Genomic DNA, 20,052 nt, shown 5'->3' on the forward strand with positions numbered 1-20,052 from the left:
TCAAGTCAAGGGAGAAACAGAAAACTTGATTAATGAGAAGGAAGAGAAATAGTCTAAAATGAAGTTAGTTTTGTCTTTCTGTGCATGTAAATATTAACATCATTGTTTTTGGCTGTACTTACTATTTTTTAGTAGCTATAAATAAGAGCCATTTATTAGGAGTCCTTTCTTCCATGTACTTTCACAGGCACTCACCTGCCCAAAGGAACCCACCTGCCCAATACACTTGAAGCCAATTTTCCCTATGCCTGTGTTGTGTCTCAATCCTTTAGAGTTTTTCTAAGTGCTAGTTGATTGCTAGTGTAATATATGAATGTGTAGATAATCCCTGGATGCATTATCCCCAAAGGAGTGACCAAGGGTGGATTTTTTGACTATGTGGAAAGTCAATGGAATAAATAATTTCAAGTAATCAGATTCTGTTAGTGCTTCTCAAATCACCCTATCTACCAGTCTGCCCCGACTGCCTGGTCTATTAATTATTTGATGAGTCAGTTATCTCTCTTGGGAACATGTCCTTCCCTATGTTCAGCACCTTGGCACCTGGGTTCTGTGAGAGCATTTCTGTCATTGTAAGAAAGTGCCATGAATTCTCTCAAACTCTAAATACTTACTATGATTCTTTTGCTCACTTACTTACCAAAAAATGTCTTTCCCAGGAGTATGAAAGGGAATATTGGGTACCAACCTGTGACTGCAAGATCTTTCCTCAAATTGGTTTTAGACCACTGAATTAATGTAGCAACTGAAGCCAGACTCTTTCTCTAGAGTCATCAATAGTTCAAAAAGGGATCAATCTATGCCCAGAGCAGAGCAACTGAACAGTTGCAAGAGAAAATTCCTACCCAAGAGAGTGATATAGAATGTGTCATTTTTTTTGGATGATCTTTTATAGGGTGATCAAGAGGCTTTCATTTAGTGAATACATTTGCTCACTCAGTTTTGGAGAGTCGCCCTTCATTTATTCTTTCCCTTTGGAAGTACTTTCGAGTGCAAATTACTGCTATCAGAAGCCTTGAACTGAGAGGCTATTATTCTCCTTGCTCAGATTAAATTAATTTTGAACAGTTTAATGCAGCATGTCCAAGCTGCAAGTCCAAGTGGTGTCAAATCTATTTCTCTGCTTTTTTAAGCTGCACCTTCAAGGGCAGTATGATTCATGGTGAATGTGTTCTTCTAATGTCTTGCTAAGCGTTATTATTTTCTTTCATTTGCAAGTCATGAGGCTAAAAATGTTAACCATTCTCCTCCTAACATTGTATAAAGAATGCATGATTTAAGCCAGGCTGATTTTCCAAAAGGGTGCTTATTACATTTACTTGCTTTACAAATGAAATAAAGAAAAATACTCTGGATCGAAGCAAGAAGTTTAAAAACCTAATGAAACATTAGAAAGAGAACTGCTTTGAGAAGCACTGCAACATCATCACTGTTGTGTTAAAAAGGAATTATCTTGATCTAGGCTTATGTAATAAAATAAAAGGGTTTTAATGATTGGCTATATAATTCTGTTTGTGTTTTTGCAGACTTGCGAAAAAAAAAAAGAATATAAATCTACTTATCTTCCTTCTTCCAGTTCAGGCAATCTACTGTCTCTCCAGTATTCACTTTTATCTAATGTGTCATTGAAATGTAGTAATGAAGTTTTCTCTGTGTTATCGTAGAGCAAACAGTCAAAAGGATGCCAATCGATTAATGACAGAGTAGAAGATGTAATTTAAGCAGTTAGAGGTTTCAAAAACCTACATCCTGTGTCTATATAAAGTACTTAAATTGTACAGTCCAGGACCGTCTTTTCTACAGCTCTAATCACCAGTTCTATAGATTAAACAAATTAATGTTTTTACAGGTCTCGTATGGAGATTGATGAAAATACTATATTGCAGTTTTCCTTTGGAGTAGCAAAGAGCCACAGATCAAGGACATTTTCCTTCCAAAAGCTAGATAAGCACATTGCACTTATCATAGTATTTGCTTTTTTAACAGATGAAATAGACTTCTGTGAACTTACTGACATAATAGAGAGGAATAATTGTTATTCACAGTCCAAAAGATAAACATAATAATATAGTTTTATACAACATTGCTAAGAACCCTTTAGTCCTTTATTAGTATCAAAACACAAGAATCTGTGACCCATGAAGACTTAACCTGGGATTCAGGCACCCATGTGAAGAAAGTCAACATAGTATTTAATAATGTGGATAAAATAACAAAAAGACCCTATAGGAGATGGGATGTGGGACAGGCAGAAGAGGAACTAGAGGGCCTGTCATATGAGTACAGAACACAGAGAACTGAAAGCCATATCTTATAAGATAAATGAAAGGTGACAAACAGAGTATAAATAGACTTGTTCAATAAATGCTAGAATGTCAGAGTTAATTGGCATTCTTTGAAGTTGGAAAACATTAGCAGTTTCCATATTGGAAGTGACTATGCTTGAATTTGTATTTCCCCAGTTCTTAGCTGCATTATCTTGGGCAAATTATTTAAATACTCAGTACCTCAGTTTTCTTATTTGCATAGTGGAAGTAATCATAATAAGACTTACCTCATAAGTTTGTTCTGAATATTAAATGATTTAAGAAATATAAAGTGCTTAGCACAATGTATAGCATATGGTAATCACTATGTAAATGTTAGTTATTATTATTTTAAAAGAAAGTATGACTGAAAGCAAAATGGTAATCAATGTGTACAATTTAATTATCCTACAAGGTGGTAGAGAAAAAGCTATGAATATCTTCCACAAAAGTTTAGATTAAAGAATGAAACCTCCATCATGGCTTATTAAAGCCAAGGATGTTAGGGTAAGTCCCTGACTTCTGATGTTGATGTCAAGGACAGCCAAGTTTTTCTGCCAGTTTGTGTCTAGGCTTCCTAGAACTTCATGTAGCTTGATGGAAGTTCCTTATGGTATAATGTAAATTGAATTATGCAAGTAGTCAGAAAGCCTAGATTTCTGTACTGACTTTGACATTTAAAAGTTATAACTTTAGGAAGCTTTTTCAAGTTTTAAAATCCTTAAATGCAAAATCAGAATAATTATACCTTCCTCCCACACAGAATGTTGTTATGAAGGTTAAATCAAATAAAAACATATGTAAAAGGGTTGTGTAGATGATGAAATACTCTACAAAGACAAGGCATTATTCTTATATTCTGTCACAGAATCTCATAAAATACACGGTGACTTTTTGGGTGATCTGACTTCTACTTCTTACTTCCTCAATCCAGTTGAGCATTTTGCAGTCCTTTTCTTAAGTACTTCTTTGCAGAACTTGACACTGTTCACTATTCACTTCTTGAAACTCTCCTATCAGCTGTTCCTGGACACTATTTTTTGCTGCTTCCCTTTATATCTTTCTAGATATCCCTTCTTAGTCTGTTTCCATCACTCTACTTGCTCTACTCACTCTCAATAATTTAACTTTTTTTTCACTTTATGCTTTGTTCTTAGGTGATGGCAAACCAATCCTTCTTATATGCATTAGACAGGGTCTTCCAGAGAATTAGAATTAATCGGATGTGAAAACAAAGAGACTTATCATAAAGAATTGGTTCATGTGATTATGGAGTCTGTCAAGTTCAAATTCTGCAGGATGGGTCAGCAGGCTGAAGACCCCAGGAGAGTTAACGCTGCAGTTCCAGTCTGAAGACTATCTGCTGTAGAACCAGGAAGAGCTGGGGTTTCAGAATAAGTAAAGGAAGTCTGTTGGTGAATTCTATCTTGCCCAGGGGAGGCTGATCATTATGTTCTATTCAGGCCTTCAACTGAATGAGGTACACCCACATTATAGAGGTCAATTTAACTTACTAAAAGTTTACCAATGTAATTGCTCACCTCATCAAAAAACATCCTCACAGAATAATGTTTAACCAAATCTGGGCACCCTGTGGCCCAGCTAAGTTGATAAATAAAATTAACTATCGTGTTATACAATAGCATGACTTTTGAATCAATACCTCTAGGGCTGATGACCTCTTTTCCTTGAGACTTGTATTTCTGTTTCTATCTGGGTATCTCCATTTGGGTGTCCTTTAGGCACATAAAATTGTTCAAAAGTGAACTCAGTGTTTCCCCCCACCCCATCCATTCCCCTGCTCTCTTCAATCCTTTTTTCATATTCTCATTCCTAGCTAATGATTCAGAAATACCAGAGTCATTCTTGACTTCTCCCTTTCCCTAACAAATATAGAATTAATCAACAATGGCTTTAGATTTTACCTCCCAAATCATTCTCAGAGCTGTTTCTACCTTTCCATATTTATGGTTACTTAATCAATTAAAAGTTTCAAAATCTGAATTATTGCAGCTATATACTAATTTGTCATTCTCTGGTATTTATCCTCTCTAATCTTTATTATTATTGTTATAATCAAATCTAGTTATGCCATTTCTTTACTTAAAATTGCTCAATCTATCCTCATTCTTAATAGGATACCATATAAAAGTTATTTTTTATTTTTTATTTTTTATTATTATACTTCAGGTTTTAGGGTACATGTGCACAATGTGCAGGTTTGTTACACATGTATCCATGTGCCATGTTGTTTTGCTGCACCCATTAACTCATCATTTAGCATTAGGTATATCTCCTAATGCTGTCCCTCCCCCCTCCCCCCACCCCACAACAGTCCCCAGAGTGTGATGTTCCCCTTCCTGTGTCCATGAGTTTTCATTGTTCAATTCCCACCTATGAGTGAGAACATGTGGTGTTTGGTTTTTTGTCCTTGCGATAGTTTACTGAGGATGATGGTTTCCAGTTTCATCCATGTCCCTACAAAGGACATGAACTCATCATTTTTTATGGCTGCATAGTATTTCATGGTGTATATGTGCCACATTTTCTTAATCCAGTCTATCGTTGTTGGACATTTGAGTTGGTTCCAAGTCTTTGCTATTGTGAGTAGTGCCGCAATAAACATACGTGTGCATGTGTCTTTATAGCAGCATGATTTATAGTCCTTTGGGTATACACCCAGTAATGGGATGGCTGGGTCAAATGGTATTTCTAGTCTACATAAGTCTTCTGTGATTAAACTAAACTGAGTGACTGCTACTTCCTAACCAATGAGTTTTATCTTTACTCTCATCTGTCTTTCCTGTATATAAGATTTAATTAAGATGCTTAGTCATAGAATTGCCATCATTTTCTGACAACACTCAAATCCAAAGCATGCCCTGTTTTCTTAGACCTTCCACAGTACCACCCAACCAAAGCCCGAATCTTACTTAAAAACAACTTCTTATAGCTTCTTACCAAAGACACCATGATGAGTAATAAATCCAAGTTGTTGGATTATAGTTTCTGTGGTCTTTGGCTGAAGGGTATTAGCAATATAATGAACCTGTTACTGAAAACGTGTATAAAAATGAAATTTAGTTCTAGTTAAAATTTACTTAAAAGATATATAATTTAGAATGAATCCTTTTGTGAAATGAGCAGTCACTGATTGATCAGTCATATAAACCTGTTTATAGTTGTTAAATTTGCATAAAGTGAGGCCATTCCTATCTTTGAAATTCAGTGCAATACATGGCTGGCAAAGACAATCTTAAAAACTTTCTCAATTTTTTAGACTGTTGCAATGATATTACTTTTACAAGGAAAATAGGAAGACTCAGTGAAAGGGTTATATGTGTCTTTCTCTCATAGGACAACAAATCAAATATAACACAAGATACAAATCAAACACTGGATCTGTCAAAATGAGATGAATATAAGTGATTCTCAATGCAACTAATACTATTCTTTCAAAAGAAGATAATTCACTTCAAAAATTCATTCAAAAAACTGAAACCTTTATATATAGGATACACTGCTTCACTTTTATTTTCAAAGTGGTATATAACTTTCTTGGTTTATTGTTGTGAACTATGCTAGATTACAAGATTTGCAATACATTTTCTGCTATTGTATGTTACAAGTTTTTAGTTGATAAATTACTGGTAGAATTAGTGTATTCTACATAAATTAAATCATTCTGATAAGATCTATGCATCATTAATTCTATTTAGGTTTATATGCATTTTTATATTAATACACTAAATATGTTTTAAGGCAAACATTTCCCCCAAAAATTGAGCTAATAGATTCACTTTCACCAACAGCCCACAATAGCCAAACTGGTTAATTCTGGCCAAGAAATGCCTAGTAATAGTGAACCAAATTTGTCCCTTAATCTTAGTTCCAGGAGTCTTTTTGGAGAGTAATTAGCCTAGGCTACCATAAAAAAGCGCAACTCTCCACAATTGGATATAGTTTAAAATATTTTTTAAATAAAGTATAGTAGAGAGCACATAACATAAAATTTACCATCTTCACGATTTTTAAGTGCACACTTCAGTCATATTAAGATCACAATGTTGTCTAACAGATATCTAGATCTTTTTAATGCTGCAAAACTGAAACTCTATACCCACTAAAGAAAAACTTCCAGTTTTTCCCTCTCCCTGCTTTACATGATCACCATTCTACTTTCTATTTCTATGAATTTGACTACTTTAGATACCACATATGTTTGAAATTATACAGTGTTTGACTTTTGTGACTGGCTTATTTTATTAGGAACATTGTCCCCAAATTTAATCCATGTTATAGTCTTAGGGAGGAGTTCTTTCCTTTTTAAGACTGAATAATATTCCATAGTATACATATAAAACATTGTGTTCATCCATTCAATCACTGATAGATATAAGGGTTGCTTCCACCTCTTGGCTATTGTAAATAATAACGCTATTAACATGGGTGTGAAAATATCTCTTTTGGATGTTGTTTCAATTCTTTTGTATATATACCCAGAAGTGGAATATCTGCATCATGTGGTAGCTCTATTTTTAGTTTTTTGATGAATGGATATAGTTTTCAGTGCCACAAGACTGAAAAAGTCAAATATATAATGTAACTCATAGTATATTTTTGAAGAAGCGAGCCACTAAATTTTCTTAGAGTTAGAAAATGTACAGCTTCAAAAACTTTCCTAGTGGAAAAAAATAAGTCTGGCATGCAGAAACAAAATTGAAACTAGAGACATGGACAAGTATGTTACATATTTGGAGAGGCAAATATGTTATATCAATTTCTTTATGCCTTTGACTTTCTAAGAATAAAATTGTATTTCTCCTGCATATATTACAGTAGCCATATTTTTTTTTTAATTTTTCCTTCCAGAAAATAACAATGCCTTCTATATTCAGTGCCTTTTACATTCAAAGGTGTGGGTCTCGCCAGTAAAAGTTTTTACTGAGTGTATTTCTGCTATTGTGGATGATGATGATGATGATGATGATGATGATGTGTGCATGCTTCTTCTTGAACTTTTTCCTAAAAATGATGAAATTATATTTCCTTCCTTATCTTCAGCCCCGATATCTAACCACGTTGTTTTAAGTGTATTTATTTAAATAATATAAAGATTTCTTAAAACATAGCCCCCACTAGTTTTATTATTCTTTTTAAAAAAATGTTTGTGAGTACATAGTAAGCATATATGTTTATGAGGTACATGCGGTGTTTTGATACAGGCATGCAATGTGAAATAAGCACATTATGGACAATGGGGTATCCCTCCCCTCAAACATTTATCCTTTGAGTTATAAATAATCTAGCTGCATTATTTTTAAATGTAAAGTTATTATTGACTATAGTCATCCTATTGTGCTATCAAATAGTAGGTCTTATCATTCTTTCCATTGTTTTGTACTAACTAACCATTGCCACATCCCACCTGAACCACCCACTACCCTTCCCAGCTTTTGGTAACCATCCTTCTATTCTCTATGTCCGTGGGTTCAATTAATTTGATTTTTAGATTTCACAAACAAGTGAGAACAGCAGTGTTTGCCTTTCTGTGCCCTACTTATTTCACTTAACACAATGATCTCCAGATTCATCCATGTTGTTACAAATGACAGTATATTATCCTTTTTTATGGCCAAATAATACTCCACGGTACATACATACTGCATTTTCTCTATCCATTCATCTGCTGATGGACACTTAGGTTGCTTCCAAATCTTAGCTATTGTAAACAGTGTGGCAATAAACAGAGGAGTGCAGATATCTCTTTGATAAACTGACTTCCTTTGTTTGGGGTATATACCTAGCGGTGAGATTGTTGGTTCATACAGCAGCTCAATTTTCAGTTTTCTGAGGAAACTTTAAATTGTTCTCAGTAGTGTTTGTACTAACTTATATTTCCATCAACAGTGTACTAAAGTTACCTTTTCTCCACACCATAGCCAGCGTTTGCTATTGCCTGTCTTTTGGATATGAGCCATTTTAACTGAGACGAGATCATATCTCATTGTAGTTTTGATTTGCATTTATCTAATGATCAGTGATGTTGGGCACCTTTTCATATGTCTGTCTGCCATTTATATGTCTTTTTTTGAGAAATGTCTATTCAAATCTTTTGCCCAGCTTTTGATTGGATTATTAGTTTGAGAGTTGTTTCAGCTCCTTATATATTCCAGTTATTAATCCCTTGTCAGATGGATACTTTGCAAATATTTTCTCCCATTCTGTGGGTTGTCTCTTCCCTTTGTTGATTGTATCCTTTGCTGCACAGAAGCTTTTTAACTTGATGCAAATCCCATTTGTCCATATTTTCTTCAAATGCCTGTGTTTGTGGGTTTGCTCAAGAAGTCTTTGCCCAAACCCGTGTCCTGGAGATTTTCCTCAAACTTTTCTTGTAGTAGTTCCACAGTTTGAGATCTTAGATTTAAGTCTTTAGTCCATTTTGATTCTATTTTTGTATAATGTGAAAGACAGGGGTCTAGTCTCATTCTTTTGAATATGGATATCCAGTTTTCCCAGAATCATTTATTGAAGAAACTATCTTTTCTCCAGTGTTTGCTCTTGGCACCTTTGTAAAAAATGAGTTCACTGTAGGTGTGTGGAATTATTTCTGGGTTCCCTATTCTGTTCCATTGATCTGTGTGTCTGTTTTTAAGCCAGTACCATGCTGTTTTGCTTATTATAGCTCTGTAGTATAATTTGAAGTCAGGTAATGTAATTCCTCCAGTTTTGTTCTTTTTGCTTAGGATATTGTTGGCTATTTTGGGTCCGTTGTGGTACTATACAAATTTTAGATTTTTTTTTCTATTTTTGTGAAAAATGTCATTGGTATTTTGATAGGGATTGCATTGAGTCTGTAGATTGCTTTTGGTAGTATGGACATTTTAACAATATTAATTCTTTCAATTCGTGTACATGGAATATTTTTCCATTTTTGGTGTCCTCTTCAATTTCCTTCATGAATATTTTATATTTTCATTATAGAAAGGTTTCACTTCTTTGGTTAATTCCTAGGTATTTATTTTTATGTGTGGCAATTGTAAATGCTTTTTTTTTCTTTCTCATGCTGTTTTTGGCATATAAAAATGCTGCTGAGTTTTGTATGTTGATTTAGTAGCCTGCAACTTTACTGAATTTATCAGTTTCAATAATTTTCTTATTGAGTACTTAGGTTTTTCCAAATATAAGATCATATCATCAGCAAACAAGAATAATTTGACTTTTTCCTTTCCCATTTGGATGACCTATATATCCTTCTCTTTAATTGTTCTTAATGGGACTTTCCATACTATGTTGAATAACAGGTGAGAGTGGGCATCCTTGTTGTGTTCCAGATCTTAGAGGAAAGGCTTCAGTTTTTTCTTATTCAGTATGATACTAGCTGTGGGTCTGTCATATATGGCTTTTATTATGTTTGGTTATATTTCTTGTATATTGAATTTTTTTAGGCTTTTTATCATGAAGGGATGTTGAATTTTATCACATGTTTTGCAGCATCAATTGAAATGATCTTATGGTTTTTATCCTTCATTCTGTTTGATATAATATATCACATTGATTGATTTGTGTATGTTGTACTATCCTTGCATTCCAGGGATAAATCTCACTTAGTCATGATGAATGATCTTTCTAATGTACTGATGAATTCAGTTTGCAAGTATTTTGTTGAGGATTTTTGCATCAATGTTTATCAGAGATGTTGGTCTGTAGTTTTCTTTTCTTTTTCTTTTTTTGATGTGTCTTTGGTTTTGGTATCAGGGTAGTACTGGCCTCAGAATGATTTGGAAGTATTCTCTCCTCTTCTTTGTTTCAGAATAGTTTGAATAGGATTGGTGTTAGTTCTTCCTTAAATATTTGATAGAATTCAGCAATGCAACCCTGAGTTCCTGGGCTTTTCTTTGCTGGGAGATTTTTTTAATTACAGCTTTGTTCTCATTACTTTTTATTGGTCTGTTCAGATTTTGGATTTCTTTCTGGTTCAAACTTGGTAAGTTGTAAGATCTAGGAACTTGTCAATTTCTTCTAGATTTTCCAATTTGTTGGCATATAGTTGCTCATAGAAGCCACTAATGATCCTTCAAATTAACTGCAGAATCTGTTGTAATGTCTCCTTTTTCACTCCTGATTTTATTTATTTAGATGTTCTCTCTTTTTATCTTTGTCTGAAGGTTTGTCAAATTTCTTTAATTTTTCAAAAAATGAACTTTTGTGTCATTGATATTGTGTATTGCTTTCTTCATTTCAATTTCATTTGTTTCTGCTCTGATCTTTATTATTTCTTTTCCTCTACTAACTTGGGGTTTGGTTCACTCTTGCTTTACTAGCTCTTTAGGATGCATTCCTAGATTGCTCATTTTAAGATTTTTGTCTCTTCTATGTAGGCACTTATAGCTATAAACTTTCCTCTGAGTATTGTTTTTGCTATATCCCATAGTTTTGTATGTTGCGTTTCCATTATCGTTTGCTTCCAGACATTTTTCAATTTTCTTCTTAACTTATTCATTGACCTCCTGGTCATACAGGAGCATATTGTTTGATTTACATGTATTTGTATGGTTTCCAAAATTCCTCCTGTTATTTATTTTTAATTTTTTTCATTGTTGCCAGAGAAAATACTTGATATTATTTCAGTTTTTTTTTTAATGTTTTAAAACTTGTTTTGTGACCTAACATATGGTCTATCCTTGAGAATGATCCATGTGTTGAGGAAAAGAATGTGTATTCTGCAGCTCTTGGATAAAATATTCTGTAAATATGTATTGGAGCAATTCGGTCTATACTGCAGATTAAGTCTAATGTTTGTTTTCTGTCTGGAAAATCTGTCTAATGATGAAAGTTGGGCATTAAAGTTTACAGCTATTGTATTGGGGGCTCTCTCTTTAGATCTAATAATGTTTTCTTTACGTATCTCGATGCTCAAATGTTGGGTGCATATATATTTAAAATTGTTATGTCTTCTCAGTGAACTGACACTCTGCCTCTTATAATTTTGTCTTGAAATATATTTTGTCTAATATTGGTATAGCTACTCCTGCACTTTTTTGGTTCTCATTGGCATTGAAATCTTTTTTATATCTTTATTTTTAGTCTATGTTTGTATTTATAGCTGAAGTGTGTTTCTTATAGGTAACAAATTAATGATCCTTGTTTCTTCATCCATTCAGCCAGCATATGTCTTTGGATTGGAGAGTTTACTTTATTTACATTCAATGTTATTATTTGTAAGTAAGGACTTATTCCTACCATTCTGTTATTTATTTCTGATTGCTTTGTAGTCTTCTCTTCTTTCTTTGTTTCTTTCCTCTCTTCCTCTAGTGAAGGTGATTTTCTCTGGTGATATGACTTAGTTTCTTGCTTTTTATTTTTTATGTATCCATTGTATGTTTTCTGGTTTTAGGTCACCATGAAGCTTGCAAATGCTATGTTATAACCCATTATTTTAACCTGATAGTTTGACAATTTGCCTAAACAAACAAATAAGCAAAAAGATAACTAATAAAAACTGTACACTTGTACTTCATGCCCCTGCTTTTTTACTTTTTGTTGTTTCTATTTATATTTTATTGTAGTGACTATATCTTGAAAAGTTGTTGTAGTTATTATTATTATTATCATTTTGAAATGGAGTCTCACTCTGTCACCCAAGCTGTAATGTGGTGGCACGATCTTGTCTCACTGCAACCTCTGCCTCCCAGGTCCAATCAATTCTCCCCGCCTCAGCCTCCCGAGTAGCTGGGTCTACAGGCACCCACCACCACACCCGGCTAATTTTTGTGTTTTTTAGTAGAGATGGGGTTTCTCCATGTTGACCAGGCTGTTCTTGAACTCCTGACCTCAGGTGATCCACCCACCTCGGCCTCCCAAAGTGCTGGGATTACAGGCATAAGCCACTGCGCCCAGTCTGTAGTTATTATTTTTGATTGGTACATCATTTAATCTTTCTACTGAGGATAAGAGTAATTTGCACACCATGATGACACTGTTATAATATTCTGTGTTTTCTGTGTAGTTACTATTACCCATGAGTTTTGCACCTTCACATGAATATTTACTGCTCTTTAATATCATTTTCTTTCTGCTTGAAGTTCTCTGTTTAGCATTTCGTATAGGACAGATCTGGTATTGATTAAATCCCTCAGCTTTTGTTAGTCTGGGAAAGTCTTTTATTTCTCCTTCATGTCGAAGGTTATTTTCTCCAGATATACTATTCTAGGATAATTTTTTTTTTTTCCTTCAGCACTGCAAATATGTCATGCCTCTCTTGGCTTGTAAGGTTTTCATTGAAAAGCCTGCTGTCAGATGTATTGAAGCTTCATCACATGGTATTTATTTCTTTCATCTTGCTGCTTTTAGGATCCTTTCTTTATCCTTTAACTTTGGGAGTTTGATTATTAAATGCCTTGAGGTAGTCTTCTTTGGGTTAAATCTGCTTGGTGTTCAGCAACCTGCTTGTACTTAGATATTGATATCTTTCTGTAGGTTTGGGAAGTTCTCTGTTATTGTCCCTTTGAATAAACTTTCTCCCCCTATATCTTTCTCTACCTCCTTTTCAATGCCAACAACTCTTAGATTTGTCTCTTTGAGGCTATTTTCTAGATTCTGAAGGCATGCTTCATTGCTTTTTAGCCTTTATTCTTTTTTTCTCCTCTGGCTGTGTATTTTCCATTAGCCTGTCTTCAACCTCACAAATTCTTTCTTCTGCTTGATCAATTCTGCTATTAAGGACTGTCATGCATTCTTCAGTATGTGACTTGAATTTTTCAGCTCCAAAATTTCTGCTTGATTATTTTGAATTATTTCAATTTCTTTGTTAAATTTATGTGATAGAATTCTGAATTCTTTCTGTGTGTTATCTTGAATTTCTTTGAGTTTCCTCAAGACAGGTATTTTGAACTCTCTGTCTGAAAGGCCACATATCTCTGTATTTCCAGGATTTGTCCCTGGTGCCTTATTTAGTTTGTATGGTGAGGTGATGTTTTTCTGGATGGTGCTGATGCTAGTAGATGTTCTTCGGTGTCTATGCATTGAAGAGTTAGATATTTATTGTAGTCTTCACTGTCTAGACTTATTTGTAGTCATCCTTCTTGGAAAGGCTTTTCAGATATTTGAAAGTACTTGGGTGTTGTTATCTATGCTATATTTGTTTTAAGGTTAGCCCAAGCTCAGTAATGTTGTGATTCCTGCAGACACATAGAAGTCTTGGACAAGATCCGTGAGAATTCTCTGCATTACCAGGTGGAAATTTTTGTTCCCTTTCCTTAATTTATCCCAAATATACAGTTAGGCTTTGTTCTGAGCATCCTAAAGCTGGGGTGGTGTGACACAAGCACTCCTGTGGTCACCAACACTATGACTGCACAAGCACCCCCGTGGCCACCACCACTATGGCAGGTCTAAAGCCAGCACAGCACTGGGTCTCACCCAAGGCCTGCTGTAACCTGTCCCTGGATACTGCCTATGTTTGCTCAAGGATCTGGGGTCTACAGTCAGCAGGTGGCATAACCAGCCAGGCCTTTGTCCTTTCTTCAAGATGGCAAGGTTCCCCAAACCCCGGGTGGGTCCAGAAGTGCTTTCTGAGATCCAGGGTCTAGAGTCAAAAGCCTTAGAAGTCTGCCTTGTGTTCTATTATATTGTGGCTGAGCTATCACTCAGACCACATGGTGCAGGCCTTCCCACTCTTCCCTCCCCTTCTCAAAGGCAGAGGAGCCTCACCTTGTAGCCACCACCACACCAGGCCATGAGGAGTACTGCCAACCTACCACAGATACTCCTGTAAGACTCCAGGTCTCTTCAATCAGCTTGTGGTGAGTGCTGCTTGGCCTGGGACTCATCTGTCAGAGCAGTGGGCTCCCCTCTGGCTCAGGGCAGGTCCACACATCTTGTTCAAGAGGCAAGTTCTGGAAATGGAGAATTCAAGTGCCCACTTGGTGCTCAAATTCCTTGTGGCCATGCTGGTACTTAAAACGAGCAAATTCCCCTTTACTTTTCCTTCTGCTTTTCTCAAGTAGAAGACTTATCCTGTAGCCACCACAGTTGAAAATATGCTGAGTCTTCCCTGAAGCCAGCAAGTCTCAGAGGTTCACCCAAGGCCTTCGATGTAGTACCTGAATACCAGGGCTGGTTATTCAGGGCTCAAGGGCTCTTCAGTGAGCAGGTGATGAATGCTGCCAAGACTGAGTTCTTCCCTTCCAGGCAGCGGGTTCCCTTCTGGCTCAGTGTGTGTCTATAAATGTTTTCCAGGAGCTAGGGCCTGGAACAGTAGCCTCACAACTCTGACCATTGCCCTATTCTGCTGTGGCTGAACTGGTCTTCTAGATGCAAGACAAGGTCCTCCCCACTCTTCCCTGTCCTCTCCTCAAGTGTAAGAAAGAGGTCTCTTTTGGAGCCACGAGCTTTGTAGCCAGGGTTAGGGAAAGGTAATGCCAGCATTTTTTGGCTGTCCCAGTTGGGGTCTCAGTATGTCAAATGCCGCCCCCTAGTCCACTATCTCTGAGCCTAATTCAGCACTAGAATTTGCTTACGAGTTGCAGTCCTTATGGCCTAGACTGCTTTTCAAGTTTACTTGGAGACAGAGTGCTGTGGATTGAGACGGTGAGGTTTGTGGGAACTCAAGTTCCTACTGCTGGGATCACAGATTCCCCTCTGGCTAGGGCTGGTTTAAATGTTCCGTCCACGGGTGGGCATCAGTTGAGTTTTGTCTGGTTTTTCTTTCTGCTCTGATAGAACAGCGCTGAGTATACTGCCTCATGATTGCTTTGTTGTCTCTCTCCCAGTGCCCAAAGAGGCTCTCCACAACAAGTGGCTGTTGCAGAGTGTAGGAGAGAGGTAGTGTTGGTAATTCAGGATTTAAAAATATATATCTTCAGTGAATATTTCAGCAATATGAAGTTAAAACCAGGTACTATGAGTGCTCACATAATTTTTGGTTCTTATGAAGGTTTTTTCCTGTGTAGATAGTTGTTAATTTAGTGTCCTTGTTTGGGGTGGGGAAGATGATTGATGGAGTTTTCTACTTTGCCATCTTGCTCCACCCTCTCTTCTGAAATCCACTGCTTCTGCTTATCATCATTAAACATGAAGCTGTTTGTTGGTTTGAATTAAATAATTGTATATTTCATTGATAAAATATTTTTCTCCTTATTAAATAAGAAATTTTAAAACCAAGAATGCCAATTTGCAGATTATTCTCGATTGCTTTCATTCAACTATCTTCTCCTAGCTGGGTTTTCTGATCTCAGATTATTTTGATTTGCAACTACTTGCTTTGGCTTTATAAATGCAATGCTGTCTATAATCTCTTTGAAAATACAAATTAGACACTGCATTATATTTCTCATCAAAAAACTAGAAACAACACCTTTAGTCTGATTATTCAAGTGGTACCTTTCTTTAAATCTGCAGTATGTCTTCATAAACCCAGCCATATTTTCATATTTTCTAACTTTGAATAAATATACAGATGTGCTAGCTTTTTCTTGTTGTGCCCACTTAACCTCTTTTTCACACCACACTCTCACCTTGGAGGGATACACCTTGTTAGGAAGAATTGTTTCCACATTAGCTTTCTGCATCTTGTCTTTATGTGCTCTCAGTGATTTAGTAGTATTAAAGGGCTAGGTCAAGGTCTTCTCCGTTTGCTTCCCAGGCTTGTCAAACATTCTGAATGGGCATGTTAACATATCTTAGGGTTGCTAACATATCTATCTAGAATTTGTATTGTACCCTTCCTGCATTTCAGCACCATTAAAAGTTTTTACCTATTTTTATATTTTGCAATTTATTTCTACAGGTGTGTGAAAGGTAAGGAAGTCAATACTTATGATCGTGTAATCAATTTACCTAGAATTTCTAATTTTTATACTTTTTAACCCATAGAACCAATATAATAACCTTCATAAATAAATGGAATCTTCCATTTTACTTAATCTTTACAAGTCAATGTTTGTGACATTTTATAAGTCTTTGCCAAGTACATTCATTCAATATCTACATCCTTCTATAATTCAGTAATAATTATTGCTTTGTTCTATTTCTGCTTATTTTTGGTTAAGTGCACACAAACATTAATATTATTTGTAAAAAAAGTACTTTGTGAAAAGTGAATTGAAATTTATTATGAATAATGTGTGAATTTGCAAATAAAGCTCTTTTCTATGTACATTACCAAGTCCAATAAACGTTATACTTGCCAGTAGACATGATTGATTTATATTGAAAGCATATTAGAGTGGCTATATGTAAATACTAACACAATTTATTTCAATGTACAATAGAAATCATTTGGCTAATGCATATTGTTTTTGTTGCACAAGCAACAAAATCCACTGCTTTCAAACAAATAAGATAGAATAGTGATATAGGTGACTATCATCTGTGTTTAAAGAATTACATTGGATATATATTTATATTAAAAAGAAGTTTAATATTTCAACTGAAGACATAGCAATAGCTGACAAAAATAGCATTGGGTTTCACTTCATCTCATAATTCAGTGTAACAGCATAATCATTCTATGTTGCATGATTATAAATAGGACTGATGCATTTATTGACCTTTACTCAAAAATATTTGACTATTTTTCTAGTAATGTTGCAGTTCTTTAGAATATATCATGGTACTGTCCCAGGCTGGTTTGGAACTCCTGGCCTCAAGTGATCCTCCTGCTTTGGCCTCCAAAAGCACTGGGATTATAAGTGTGAACCACTGTGCCTGGCCTTGTAACATGTGTTTGAATGTAATCTACCTCTTAATATACATTTGATCTTCAAGCTAATCATGCTTGATGTCACTTAAAAGGTTGACAAATCATGCTTTGTTTCATAATTAATATATAATCTAAAAGAGGAGGAAAGAAATGATGGCAGATGGGAGGCAGGACTAGATTACAGCTTTCACTCAGAAGGACAGAACAGTGTGTGGAGGCTCACATTGTGAATTTTTGCTACAGAACGACTGCAGGAATACATTAGGAAAGCCAGGAGAACCCACAGACCCTCTGAAGGAAGCAGATTGCTCCTACGGGGCCCACGAGACACCCCAAATACTGTGAGTGCCTAAACCGTGGAAGTGGAAAAGAGAGATCGTCTACCCCCGAACACACACCCCCACTGGGGAACCTGAATGTCTAAATTATAGGAGAAGATTCTGAACCTACCTGGAGCTAAGTCCATTTAGAAAGTTGAGCAAAATACAGAGGTAGAGGAAGCAGTGCGAAAATCCCTGTGGGCTCGCTGGATCCCCTAGGAAGCCATTTCTGCCTTGCCTCACAGGGGTCCTTGAGGAGGGCTGTCAGAAGCACTGGGAAAAGGCCACAGGGATAAGAAAACCTCCAGCTGAACTTTGTAACAATTTGAACCAATTGAGAAGCCTCCTGGCCAGAACTCAAGAGAGGGCATGAATCCAGTGTGCAGACTCCACAGGCAAGGGAAGAAGGCAAGCCCTACTTACTTTCACAGATGGGAGGTAAGTAGCCTGAGCCCACTTGCTCACTATCAATATTATGTTCAAAATTCACTTGAAACAGTTAATTTTCTGTGGCGTTGTATTATTAATTTGATTTGCAGTTAAGTTTATTTTGGCTTGTTTTCAATTGTAGGGTAATTATACTTTTGAAAATATAAAATAAATAGTTCAAAAGCTTAAAAGAATGTGAGAATATATATTCATAGAAGTCTTACCTCTATATCTACCTATAAGTAACATTTCTCCAGGTGAACTGTAGGAGGAATTGCATATGATATATTAAAGTAGGTCCAAGTATGTTTAAGTAAACTTAAGTGCCCTAGACAGATAAATAGTGGTTATTAGTGGATAAATTAATAACAAGGGGGAATAATTATATCTGTCAAAATAGACTGTAAGAAATCATGAGATCAACATAATCATGGAGGAGTGAGGAGATCAACATGATCCACTTTCTATCATATAAATTCCAGGTGATATCATACAGATTAAAATGGATTTCATGTTCTGTACCAGTTGTTCTAAATAATTTGTTTCTTAATGTTTTATAGTGGAAATGCATAAGCAAGCACACATGTGACCGCATAATAGTGAATCAAAGATGATTCATTTTCTGCATGCTGGCTTTAAGTGTAAATAGATGTGGGTCCACAAATGTTCTTTGTTACAGAAATCTGAGATCTAGGGGAAAATTATTCTGAATGAGGCAGAAAAGATACTATTGAAAAACAACTCTCTAATAAGCTATGAGTGTGAATATCAATAAATATTGACTGTCTGAAATAAGAAAAGTAAAAATATGTTGCGTTGAAAGTATATGATAATCTGGCCAGGTGTGGTGGCTCATGACTGCAATCCCAGCACTTTGGGAGGCTGAGGCAAGCAGATCACGACGTCAGGAGATTGAGACCATCCTGGCTAACACGGTGAAACCCTGTCTCTACTGAAAATACAAAAAATTAGCCGGGCGTAGTGGCGGGTGCCTGTAGTCCCAGCTACTCGGGAGGCTGAGGCAGGAGAATAATGTGAACCCAGGAGGCAGATCTTGCAGTGAGCCAAGATCGCACCACTGCACTCCAGCCTGGGTGACAGAGCGAGACTCTGTCTCAAAAATAAATAAATAAATAAATAAAAGTGTATGATGATCTAAAGTACAGAGAATTATAAGAGTGACAGAGGAAAAAAAGACCTTACTTTTTTTAGAAGTGATAAAAGCATTTATATTATACACTAGTATGTCAAGGATACATTTTGTTATCTTTAGAGTAAATACTAAAATGATAGTAAAGAAATGTGTAAGTACCAAGGTAATCATGAAAATATTGACACAATAGAAGGCAGAAAAAGATACAAGTGAAGAAAAAGTTGCACAAATAGAAAATAAATACTAAGATGATTAAGAGTAATTATTCTAATAAATACATTAAAAATTGAGTAAACATTCCAATTATCAAAGAATTATCAGAGTAAATTTTCAAAAGGACAAAGAGCATGATGTGCTACCTTTAAGAGATACTCCTTAAACATAAATAAAGAAATGTTGAAAGTAGCAGGGTGTAAAATGATACACCATGGAAACACTAACTAAAAGACTGTGGGTTTTTTTTACTAATTTCAGGCAAAGTAGATTTTGTACCAGAAGAATTATTAAATATGAAGATATTTTATAATGATTAAAAGGGCAATCCACCAAGAGGATATAGCAATTATAAATTTATATTTACCTAGTAACATACTATCAAAACATGTAATGTGTAAATAGACAAAATTAAAATGAGAAATAGACAAGTTCATAATCACAAAGGGAGATTTTAAAGACGTATCTCTGTAACTAATATAAAAGCAAAACCTGCAATTACATGTGCACCAACCTAATTGAAGATGTCATGTAGAAAGAAAGGAACATTTTAGAACTGAAAGATACATTAACTGAAATACAAAAGAAAATCACTGGATATGCTTAGTATCAGCACGGACATGACATAAGAAAGAGTCATTGAACTTAAATCAAGTAGAAATTCTGGAGGTGAAAAATGCGATTGACATGCTGAGAATGCATCAGAGTCTCTCAGCAGCAGAATGGATCAAGGGGAAGAAAGAATTACTGAACTTGAAGACAGGCTATTTAAAGATACATAGTCAGAGGAGACAAAAGAAAAACTAGTAAGAAAGAATGAAGCACACCAACAAGATCTAGAAAATAACCTCAAAAGGGCAAGTTTATGAGTCATTCACATTAAAGAAGAGGTAGAGAGAGAGAGCTCACAATAGAAATTATATTCAG

The sequence above is a fragment of the Hylobates moloch genome, unplaced genomic scaffold, assembly GCF_009828535.3.
Source record: "Hylobates moloch isolate HMO894 unplaced genomic scaffold, HMol_V3 SCAFFOLD_7, whole genome shotgun sequence".
NCBI lineage: Eukaryota > Metazoa > Chordata > Mammalia > Primates > Hylobatidae > Hylobates > Hylobates moloch.